Raw genomic sequence first — 12,481 nt, 5'->3', positions numbered from 1 at the left:
TTGTGAGCTTTTCAGTTCTTTATACAAAATGAAGCTAGATACTAGAGCCAGTGTTAAGGAAATGGGGTATATAAGTTTGTAGCTGCTGGATGGTTACAGTTGAAGACTGAAGTAAAACACAGATCTCCTATTCTGAATGTAGTTGAGAATGAAATATGCACATCACTGATGGAAATAGGGGGTTGCTAACTTGTCAGTTTGTGGAAATTGAGGTAGCTACGATGAACCTGATTTTGGACTTGGTGAATTTAAACTTTTTTATTAGCTTTTTTCTTAAAGTTTTTATTCAAATTCCAGTTCATTGATATACAGCGTAATATTAATTTCAAGTATACAATACAGCAATTCAAGACTTCCATATAATACTTAGTGTTCATCACAAGTGCCCTTCTTAATCCCCATCACCTATTTAACCATCCTCCCACCCACCTCCATTCTGGTAACCATCAGTTTGTTCTCTATAATTAAATATCTGTTTCTTGGTTGGCCTCTCTCTCTCTCCTTTTTCTCCTTTGCTCATTTGTTTTGTTTCTGAAATTCCACGTGAGTGAAATCATATGTATTTGTGTTTCTCTGACTTATTTTGCCTAGCTTAATAATAACTCTCTAGCTCGATCTATGGTCAAGATTTCATTCTTTTCTATGGCTGAGTGATATTCCATTGTGTTTATATACTACATCCACTTTATCCATTCATCAGTTGATGGACAATGGGGCTGATTCTATAATTTGGCTATTGTAGATAATGCTGCTATAAACATCGGGGTGCATGTATCCCTTTGAATTAGTATTTTTGTATTCTTTGGGTAAATACTTAGTAGTACAATTGGTAGATTGTAGGATAGTTCTGTTTTTAACTTCTTGAGAAAACCCCATACTATTTTCCAGAGTGGCTGCACCAGTTTGCATTCCCACCAACAGTGCAAGAGGGTACCCCTTTCTCCACATCCTCACCAACACCTGTCATTTCTTGGGTTGTTGATTTCAGCCATTCTGATAGGTGTGGGGTGATGTCTCATTGTAGTTTTGATTTGTATTTCCCTGATGATGAGTGATGTTGGCCATCTGGGTGTCTTCTTTGGAGAAATATGTATTCATGTCTTCTGCCCATTTTTAAATTGGATTTTTTGTTTTTGGGGTGTTGTTTTATAAATTCTGTATATATTTTGGATTCTAACCCTTTATCAGATATGTCATTTGCAAATATCTTCTTCCATTCCACAGGTTGCCTTTTAGTTTTGTTGACTGTTTCCTTAACTGTGCATAAGCTTTTTTTTTGATGAAGCTTTTGCTTAGTTTTGATGAGAGACTCCCAAATGTAAACCTAGAGAATGGTCTCATTCAAACAGTATTAGAACTCATGATGGCCTCATGCCAGAGGAGCAAAAACATTCAGATCACATCAACCTAATTCTGTTGTGCTCTCTTCTACAATACCCAGCTCTCTCTTCCTAACAGATACATATATTTTGAAGACCTGGCTTTGCTTGCTCTCCCCCCAAGATTGCTTTTTTCATTCTATTTCTTTTTTTTTTCATCCCCAATTCTTTTTTAAAGTTATATATCACAGGGGAGAATGTATATCAGGCTATTAGAAATATGAGACTAGGGGATGGGAGAGATGCTGGAATATAAATCAAAGGTATAAACGGGAGAAACATCTACCTAAAAGATCTCTTTTACACAGTGGAAGTATATGTGCTTACCTACTGAGAGTTTTGAGGGAAAATTCTACAGAGCTGGTCATAAAAGTCTTTCAATTAAATGAAACTTCTAGTTGTGAGTGATGAAAAGATTCTGATAGTAATGATGCTGATCATTTATGCAATAGGATTTACTGATATGCATTGGTCACCTATTATTTTCTCCACGATTCTAAATACCAAGACGATTTGAGATTTTGTGTTACCCACATGTGTTGTATAGTTGTACAGCGTTTGTCACTCACCTACTAGTATTCCAAATACACATAAAACTAAGCTTAGCGACAACTGAGTCCTGGAAAAAGTTTATTAAAATTTAGCAGGTGACAAGGTCACTATAGATGTACATCTGCCAAATACCTTTACTTTGTGACAATTTTAATATTTCATCGAAATTGTCTAGTCAGAAAGAGAAAATGAATAAGAGAGACTGTGGTGTGTACAGTCCTTTTGTTGTATAAATTGTTCTACAGAAAGCTTGGGAATCCCATTTTAAGATCATGCACCATACAAGTTTTAAATTTAATTTGGTATGCCAAGCAATTTTACACATTTCCTCTCAATTCTCAAAAAATTCCCAATAAAAAATATTATTATTGTTCTTTTTCCAGACATGAAAACGAAGGAAAATGTGGAAATGGTTTTTCCATTTTACATGACTAGTAACTAGTCATTGGCTGCAAATCAAACTACTGCTTATTCCTCTATCTTTCTAAGCATTGCTTTTATCTCCCATCATATTTCGCTTCTTAGTGTAGGAGAAATGGAACATGGTATTCAGAATTCCAGAATCTTTTCTTTGAAACATAAGTTCTTAGCTTTAGCGTTTGGTGTTGACTATTGTAGACATAACCTGAGAGAATTAAAACAAGACAAAAATACATTGTAGCCATTTATTCATGTTGCATTTCAATCCTGTTTGGAAAGGAAAATTTTATAGTTGCTGATCTGGAGAAAAATTAAGACACATAGAACACTGCCACTACCAATAACAATTTAGGCTTGGTAATATTCGTATATGTTTCAGTGCTTGGTGTTATTTATTTATTTTGTAAAAAAATTTGACCAAATGATTGACATATGTCTCTCTGGTATGGATAGAAGCTCAGTTTCCTAAATGATTTTATGTCCTAAAGGTTGATTGGCTGCACCCCATCAAGGATTTCTGCTCTGATTTTGATATTTAAGCTCTAATGTTCAACTATGAGATTCTTAGTTCCAACCTGTTTGGGTACATAATGCTGGTACTCATAATTTCTAACTGATGTCTGTACCTACAAGTTGAAAAGGGAAAATAAAGCCTTAAAATAGCTTTACTTAAAATATACAGGTAATTACGTTTGAATTATCTAAATAGTTGTCTCAACTAACCACTTCATTAGAAATAGAAGACACAACTTTCCTTTGTGTGTACATTTCATAATATTTGGAATAATTTTGCGTTGTAGTTTAAACCAGATAGTACAGTTTACATTCACAGTTGTTACTAAAAATCAGCAACATTTTAATATTAAGCTAACCTCGTATAAAGTTGCATTTTTGGTATTGCACTGAATTTGACACCATTAAAGAATATCTGAGAATAAACCATTCTTTTGGATTTTTCTAATCTGTTCTATATATATGTTTTTTTAATATGAAATTTATTGTCAAATTGGTTTCCATACAACACTCAGTGCTCATCCCAACAGGTGCCCTCCTCAATACCCATCACCCACCCTCCCCTTCCTCCCACCCCCCATCAACCCTCAGTTTGTTCTCAGATTTTAAGAGTCTCTATGTTTTGGCTCCCTCCCTCTCTAATCTTTTTTTTTTTCCCTTCCCCTTCCCCATTGTCTTCTGTTAAGTTTCTCAGGATCCACATAAGAGTGAAAACATATGGTATCTGTCTTTCTCTGTATGACTTATTTCACTTAGCGTAACGCTCTCCAGTTCCATCCATGTTACTACAAAAGGCCATACCACTTTCTTACACCATTCACAAAAATAAACTCAAAATGGATAAAGGACCTGAATATGAGACAAGAAACCATCAAAACCCTAGAGGAGAAAGCAGGAAAAAAACCTCTCTGACCTCAGCCACAGCAATTTCTTACTTGAGACATCTCCAATGGCAAGGTAATTAAAAGGAAAAATGAATTATTGGGACCTCATGAAGATAAAAACTTCTGCACTGCAAAGGAAACAACCAACAGAATGGGAAAAGATATTTGCAAATGACATATTGGATAAAGGGCCAGTGTCCAAAATCTATAAAGAACTCACCAAACTCCACATCCAAAAAACAGATAATCCCGTGAAGAATGGGTAGAAAACATGAATTCTCTAAAGAAGACATCCAGATGGCCAACAGGCACATGAAAAGATGCTCAACGTCGCTCCTCATCAGGGAAATACAAATCAAAACCACACTCAGATATCACCTCACGCCAGTCAGAGTGGCCAAAATGAACAAATCAGGAGACTATAGATGCTGGCGAGGATGTGGAGAAACGGGAACCCTCTTGCACTGTTGGTGGGAATGCAAACTGGTGCAGCTGCTCTGGAAAACAGTATGGAGGTTCCTCAAAAAATTAAAAATAGACCTACCCTATGACCCAGCAATAGCACTGCTAGGAATTTACCCAAGGGGTACAGGAGTGCTGATGCATAGGGGAACTTGTACCAAAATGTTTATAGCAGCACTTTCAACAATAGCCACATTATGGAAAGAGCCTAAATGTCCATCAACTGACGAATGGATAAAGAAATTGTGGTTTATATACACAATGGAATACTACTTGGCAATGAGAAAGAATGAAATATGGCCTTTTGTAGCAACGTCTATGTGTATATTTAAACAGATTAAGTGTAATTGTTTGACATTGAGGTTCAGTTAAAGGAAGTACTCAGTAACAATCTTTTGACTAGGAAATAAAAGGTCGTTAAAAACAGCTAGGTATTTTTTTGGTATCACAATTTCTCCTATGATTAGTATTTATTATATAATGTATGTAAGGCTGTCAAAATTTGCAGTTTTAGATTTTTAAGTTTGATTAAATACATATAGTTATAATACAAGTGGCATATATTCATTTCAATTGTGTATACTTTGCTAAGGGGTGTTGCAGAATTATTGGCAACCTTTTCCAGAAACAAAATTTTTTAAATTTCCAGATTGATATATACATAAAAATGTATGAAAGTACATGAATATTCATAGATTATGGCACTTCAGTTGTTTGGTTTACTAGCACTATTCTATGATTATACACCACAATAGAGATAAAAGCTTATAAACATATTTTTGGCCACAATTGGTGATTTTGTACATAGATAGAACAAAATAAACATACAAATGAGAAGAATTTTCTAATGTGCCATTTTCCGTTTATGTTTAAAATGAATTCACAATTGGAATGTTTATTTAGATTTATAGAAAACTATCCTTACATTTAGATCTTCACACATTCATAGTGCCCACTGAAGTCATTGCTATCTAAATAGTTCTTTAGTGTTATTTTTCCTAAAAGTGTAGAATAGGATAGTTAATATGTGGAAAAACTCTACTTTAGATCACATGCTAATACATTTGCATATATTACAGAATAGTCTAAATGAACAAGCCAATGAAATATATGTATTATAAACTTGTATTTTAACCTGTAAATTTAATTTTAACATATATTGATATTAGGGCTGCTTTTATGGCCATATTCTAATACAATATTTTTCTTCCAAGAACCCAAAACAAACTTCTGTTATTCTGTTCAGAACAACTGAAGTTAATCAACTCACTTTTTTTTTTTGAAGTGAATAGGAAAATGTATTTTATGCTTTTGAGGGGTGAAAAATTTTTACTAGAAAGCTTAATGACTTACGCAAAATCAGTAAATCCCAAAGGGAGAACTTATAGGCAGACATTATTTTTATTGGGTTGCATAGGTATTTCTTTCATTTCCACTAGAAAATTCCCAGATATTATACTATATTTTAAGGGCAAGTTTTTAATTAAGCTTATTATTTAAAAGGAAGAACTTTTATACATAAGTATTATCCTATCTAAGCAACCCAAACACCAATTCACTGGGTACTTTTAATTCTTTGATTAATGTTTTAGATTTGTATCTCTTGGGAACTCAGTGATTCTGAAATTTTGCTTCATAGTCTCCTGGAGCCTCATTTGGTTCAAAAATGTATTAATTTATTCAAGCTTCTAACACACATGGAAAAACTTTTATGATGTGGGTTATTCTATTTCCATATTTTAATACTTTGAAGATATTCACACTGTTAAAACCATTAAAAAGTAACATGCCTCAAAAACACATAAAATTATTAAAGTCTCTCAAAATGCCTAAAACCTTCGTTTCTCCATAAATAGTATAAGAAAAAATAATCACTTCAAGAAATATAATGGGTAGTAATGTAGGAATTCAAAGAAAGTATTATAAATCTTGAATGGCAATAAATGATTATTACTTTTGTATTAATATAAAAATAGCACACAATCTCCAGTGGTGAAATTCTTGCAAATCCAAAAGTTCTGAGCTGTCAAATAAGATCTAAGTCAGTCACCTCTAAATGTGAAATTTCGGGGCACCTGGGTGGCTCAGTCGGTTAAGCATCCGACTTCGGCTCAGGTCATGATCTCGCAGTCTGTGAATTCAAGCCCCGCGTCGGGCTCTGTGCTGACAGCTCAGAGCCTGGAGCCTGTTTCAGATTCTGTGTCTCCCTCTCTCTCTGGCCCTCCCCCATTCATGCTCTGTCTCTCTCTGTCTCAAAAATAAATAAACGTTAAAAAAAAAATTAAAAAATAAATAAATAAATAAATGTGAAATTTCACCAAAGTGGGGTGATCTTTTTTTTTTTAAATTTTTTAATGTTTATTTTTGAGAGGGAGGGGGAGAGAGAGAGAGGGAGACACAGAATCTGAAGTAGGCTCCAGGCTCAGAGCTGTCAGCACAGAGCATGACACAGGACTCCAACCCACCAGCCACGAGGTCATGACTTGAGCTGAAGTTGGCTGCTAAATGGACTGAGCCATTCAGCCCCCCCCCCCCGGTATTTTGTTGTTGTTTTGCTTATTATAACAATACTATTATTATTCTCATTCAGCTGAAAAAATATCACTCACTGGCTGATAGTTTAAATTTCAAAAACAAGTTAGTGTATCACACAGACCTTCCTTTCTAGAGATTACTGTTCAAGGTAAAAACTAGAATTCAATCACTTTGAAATTATAGAGAATAAAGTATGTGACATGGATTACATAAAATAGTTACAAGTTGATGAAACTGGAGAATCTAACTTCCGACCTTATCTCAGTTAACTTTTTAATTAATATAATCCTAGAAAAAAATATCCAAAGATCCTGGCTAGCTAAAGAAACTTCACCCTACCTTTCAATGGATTAAATTGCATTTGTGAAATTATTGGTAGGTAAAAGTGATTGTATATTAAGAATTTTTGGCCATATACAATTCACTTTGTTTAATGAGGTGAATTTTTATTTGCCTGATGATATATTGGTGCATTAAGCTTATTAGAGGCAATAGAAAAGAATCAAAGGTAATTATTTTTTAAAAGTTAGATTTTATGTGTAGTTGAAATTTGCATTATATCTAATAGATACACTTGGACTTTAAATAATACATTTATAAATATATATTATAAAAATACTTACATATAAATATATATAAGAAAATATGTCTATACCCTGTATTTAAAAAAATGGAGTGATATATAGGCACACATTTTGAGCTTAAATGTGATAAATCATCATACAGAACATTTTCTTTATGATGACATATATCATTTTTCTATATAAATGTAAATCACATCAAAAATATTATCTTTATCTGAAAACGTGTTGTTTGTCCCAAGTCTTTGTATCGATGTAATAAATAAATGAAAATAAAGTTAATAAATGAAATATTAAATAATAATAGATACAATATATACATTAAAATGTACAATTATGTAGATGTAATATCATATATTACTATGTAATATTTTATATGAATTTATACCTAAAATGACAATAGTATTTATTTTATATATATATATATATATATATATATATGCTATTTATATCTTTTTAAATTTTTGTCTGTATTAGAAATGTATCAAGGAGCTGGTATGGATAAGACTGATAAAATTAGCCTAGTTCTCCTGCTGAATTCTTGATATTTGAGATGATTATATCTGTTTTCCTCTTTTTTTAAGCTTTTTTTTTTTACATTTATTTTTGAGAGACAGAGCGTGAGCGGGGGAGGGGCAGAGAGAGGGAGACACAGAATCCAAAGCAGGCTCCAGGCTCTGAGCTGTCAGCACAGAGCCTGATGTGGGCCTCAGACTCACAAACTGTGAGATCAGGACCCCAGCCGAAGTCAGTGCCCAACCCACTGAGCCACCCAGGCACCCCTGTTTTCCTCTTGAAGGCCCAGAAGTATTATTGTAATCTATGGAGGGAATAAACCAGGACTTTACAAATAAAAAATATTACTTTTGTAAGAATGTTTATAATCTTTGTTTACTAGCGCAATTAATAATCATAATAATTCTGCAAATTTATAGACAAGTTCATAATCTGGGAATATTTAAACGTTATATTTCTAGATTTTTTTTTAAAGTAAACTAAATTCTCTGTCAGGATTTGAGGAAGTTACAAGGGAAAAGAAAGATTTGATTTTGTTGAAATTTTCACATAGAACTATTTCCTTTAAGAATCAGTAGGGGCTGGTATTCTCTTGTTTAAAAAGCCCCAGAAAACCAAAACATTCTTAGATGCTGAAAAGTCTTGTCAAATTTGATGGCTTTGACTAGAAGAAAAGCAAAGAAAATTAGCAAAATCAGGGACAGCTGATAACAATATTGGACTCATAAAGATGACTTTTAGTGTTGATTGTGAGAAATCACAAATCTGAGGGCATAGTTTACTTGTGATCATGGAGTTAGTGGTTTGGTTTCAGTCACCTCTAGAAAAACACTGCTGCTCTCCTACAAATACAGGTTTAACCAGTAAGAATGTCTGCAACCTATGAGTTTAATTAGGGTCACCATGACTACACTTCAATTAAAAGTGTCTCTCACTTCTGTGACTGCTTAATCTCTAGCTATTTTTAAAAATGTTGTTATGCTTGCTAGGACTGGACCAGATTAGACAAGATAAAGGAACATGGGAAGGCAGTATGTTTAAATACCAATGGAGGAGACGGTAGCATCCGGGGCTGTTGCTTCCATGGGAAAGCTCATGCCCATTTTTGAGCTGGAATCTTTTCAACATCCTAGAGCAATTGTCTTTAACACACAATTTGTTTACAAATCCTTATGTGAGAGGTCCTTCAGCACACACCTGGCACACGGCACACTGTAGTGTGTGTACTCCAGAGGAAAGGAATCACATTGGAATAGTACAAGCCACAGGTGTGTGTAACTCCATATCATAACGCAGCATGTATCAGTTCATAAGCCTATTACGTCCTCACAAGTTATTTTGATGAAAGCTTTCTTACAATTATATATATGTGTGTCTGGAATCATATTCTTAATAATTGGAAAAAGGTATCTTAGTAGTGTCTTTTTTGAGGAGTTAAACACTTTTCACAGAAAAAAAAGAATCAAATGAATTTTCTGAGTCTGTTTTCAAAACCGTAAGTAGGCATTGCCTCCCATTTTTCGGTGAAGACTTAAGGACCCCGAAGTTGACTCACTCCAGACCACATGGTGGTAGAGAAAGGGCTGAGATGGATTCAGTACATACACGCCATTTGTATACACTATGTGCAAAAGTAGTTTATTGACAGTCAAGAAAGTAACAGTTATCTGTCCCAAGGCAGGGTGGCCTTCAGGAAGATCACCAGAAATGCCCACAGAAGGCAATATTGCCTGCTTCTCTTTTCTCTGCCTCTGGTGGGATTGTGTGGGTGCACTTCTGGGGAAAAGAACAGTTGTTCTCATTACTCTCAGAGTTGTTTTAAGGAGGTAGAGAGAGTGATGGTGGTTACTGTGATTGGCACTTGTGCCAGTCTTTTAGACTGAATATAGTCTGAGGCAAATCTGTTCATATGACCTGCAAGGTAAGATCACAGCATGACTGTGATATTAACCTGAATCTAGTTCCAACTTTCAACAGTGCCCATTTACCAGGCAATGAGGTAGATGCTGAAAAAATGGAGATGAGTTTATCACCTTTCTCACCTTCAAGTACGGAGACTGAGAGGGGAGCTATGTAAAGAGCAGGTACAATACAATACAGGTTTGTGATGGTAGAGAGATACTGGCTTCTTTAAAAGCAAAGAGGGAATGGCATGAAGCAGGAAAGGCTTCTTGGAGGACATAATAGCTAGCCTCCATAGTATAGGTGAAGCTGGGAAAGAAGGTGCCAAAAATGGGAGGGGGGGTGGTGGTGGGAAAGACACATTTGTTAGGTAGGGACTGTCCTACAGGTTTCAAATGTAAATGTCAGTAGACACAATCCCCATTTTTCCACTCTTAAGGGAGCACAGAAATAATTGTAATATACAGATTTTATTTAACAATTTAATCACTTTGCTCAAACAAGGATTTTAGAGGCAGACTACTAGCTATATAGTTGTAATCAATTTGCTTTAAAAATCTCTTTATTTCCTCAAATTCTAAGCTATATAGTCATAATCAATTTGCTTCAAAAATCTCTTTATTTCCTCCCTTATAAAAAGTAGGGAGAACAAATTAGAGAGGTAAACAGACACAAATCAGATAAGCAGCCCTGAGGTAGACTTTATTTTGTAAATGCAAAGACATAACATAGAATAATTATTTTAGCTGCAATTAAATTAACAGGAAATAGCAAAGCAGTATTATTAAATCACAAGGAAATTGTTGGTTGTGATTTATTGTATAGTGATAATTGTTTCAATATTACAGTATTGAAAATCATGAACAGATAAAAATGTTAAAGCAAATTAATTTTTTCTTTTTATCTCAGTAAAATCTGGAATAGTTGATGATAGGGGAAAAGATAATTACAAATCAGTGAAAATTACATTTAATACTTTCTTCAGAGTATTTATCTATGGCGTACTAAATAATTTTTTAAGTAAGACAAGTTACAAAGGAAACTAAAAATGTCCATGTATTCAAGAGATCTATGATGAAATTGACCTGGGAATGAGTCCACTTATCCACCCAAATTTTTAGGATGTATTCTGGAGACAAAGCACCTTATATCTAGGGTTGGCAAGTTTACTGCTACCTGCTTTTATGCTTTATGTTGTTAACCTTTCAACAAATCCTCACTTCTTGGTCATCCATTTCTCTGGCTCTGAATAGATACAATAATGTGTTTTCTTTATCTCACAGAAATGTTGTCTTGGAGGTTGAAATGCAATTTGTGACTCACGTAATACATTTTCTCCTCTACAACACATCATAGCATTGCATTTATATGACATGCACATTCAGTGTTTTATTCAAAATGATAATCTTGAACAAGATTCAGAATGGGAGGAGCAAATATTTTATTCATTCTTCCATTTATTTGTGTCCTGTCTTACTCTGAAAAGGATCCAAGGTAATTTACAGAAATGTATGTAGTAACATATGGTGAACTATAAACTGGGTGAGGAAATTGAAGCAAAGGGGGGAATTAGGGTAAGAAATTTGAAAAGCCTGCATAGGACAGCACATCATGCATACATATCCTGCAAGAAATGGCCATACATCTGGGTGTAAACCCTCTAACAACTAATGCAGAGGGGAAAATCTCCATTTATTAATAAACAGGGTGCTTTCAGATTAGGAAACACAAATGGAAGCACAAAAGTGCAGATTCATAGCATTGAGTCCCATTGTTCATCATTCAATTCTGTAGAGAGTAACAAATTTACCAAAACAAAACAGAACCAAATATCAGAGAAATGCTTCTTAGAGAGCTCCATAATGACTTCAACAGGAGCGCATCAATGTGTGCCGTATGATAAACTTGACCATTGCAATTAGGTCCAGATTTGCCATTCTGCTGGACTTTATCCAAATGGGTATTACATGTTCTTGAGACTTGATTGAGTAATTGTATTTACTTGAGATCAGTAAATATTGCTTCTCTCTACCAAGTTTTCGATTAGTGTTGAGTGGTGGGAATTTAGTGTTAATAGTAATAGCTGCATATTGAATTTAAACAGTTAACCAGATGAGGATTACCATAGTCAGAAAACTACCATATGGCCTTAAGTGATCCAGAGTTTATTTTAAGCCCTCTATGTTAAGTTCCCACCACTAGTGTGGTAAGTTCTGTTATATAAGGCTTGGCCACAGTTACCAATACCAAAGCATTGTGCTTGAAGTGCTCTAATAGAATGTTTTATCTCTGGAACTCTTTTTTTTTTTTTTTTAATGTTTATTTACTTTTTGAGAGAGAGAGAAACTGAGCATGAGCAGGGGAGGGGCAGAGAGAGAGAGACACACACAGAATCTGAAGCAGGCTCCAGGCTCTGCACTATCAGCACAGACCCCAATGCGGGGTTCGAACCCACAAACTGTGAGATCATGACCTGAGCTGAAGTCGGATGCTTAACCGACTGAGCCACCCAGGCGCCTCGATCTCCGTGACTCTTAAGATATTTGAAGCACGCACAGCAATGAAGGAGGATAGATTCTAAACAGAATCCCCATAACTCAGTTTTTAAGGTCTCAGTGAAAGATACCAAGGTTATGAGCTTCCACCTCTGAAGGTGAAAGAAAATTATTCCACTTATTAGAAATATGTAGCACTAAAGTACTATTTTATAATTTTCCCTGTGTAACTTCAATGAGTG

At 34.7% G+C, this 12,481-nt stretch overlaps 1 protein-coding gene across 1 annotated transcript in view; it reads left to right on the top strand.

Annotated features, from left to right (window-relative positions):
• Positions 1-12,481, top strand: part of CPNE8 (copine 8) — a 232,642-nt gene that overhangs the window by 136,157 nt on the left and 84,004 nt on the right. The window lies entirely within an intron of this gene.

Source organism: Lynx rufus, unplaced genomic scaffold (assembly GCF_022079265.1).
Source record: "Lynx rufus isolate CCGP_SWC_20201006 ecotype Redwood Valley unplaced genomic scaffold, mLynRuf1.p SCAF_7, whole genome shotgun sequence".
Classification (NCBI taxonomy): Eukaryota; Metazoa; Chordata; class Mammalia; order Carnivora; family Felidae; genus Lynx; species Lynx rufus.
Note: the sequence above shows the minus strand (reverse complement) of the source record. Positions and strands in the feature narration are given on the sequence as shown.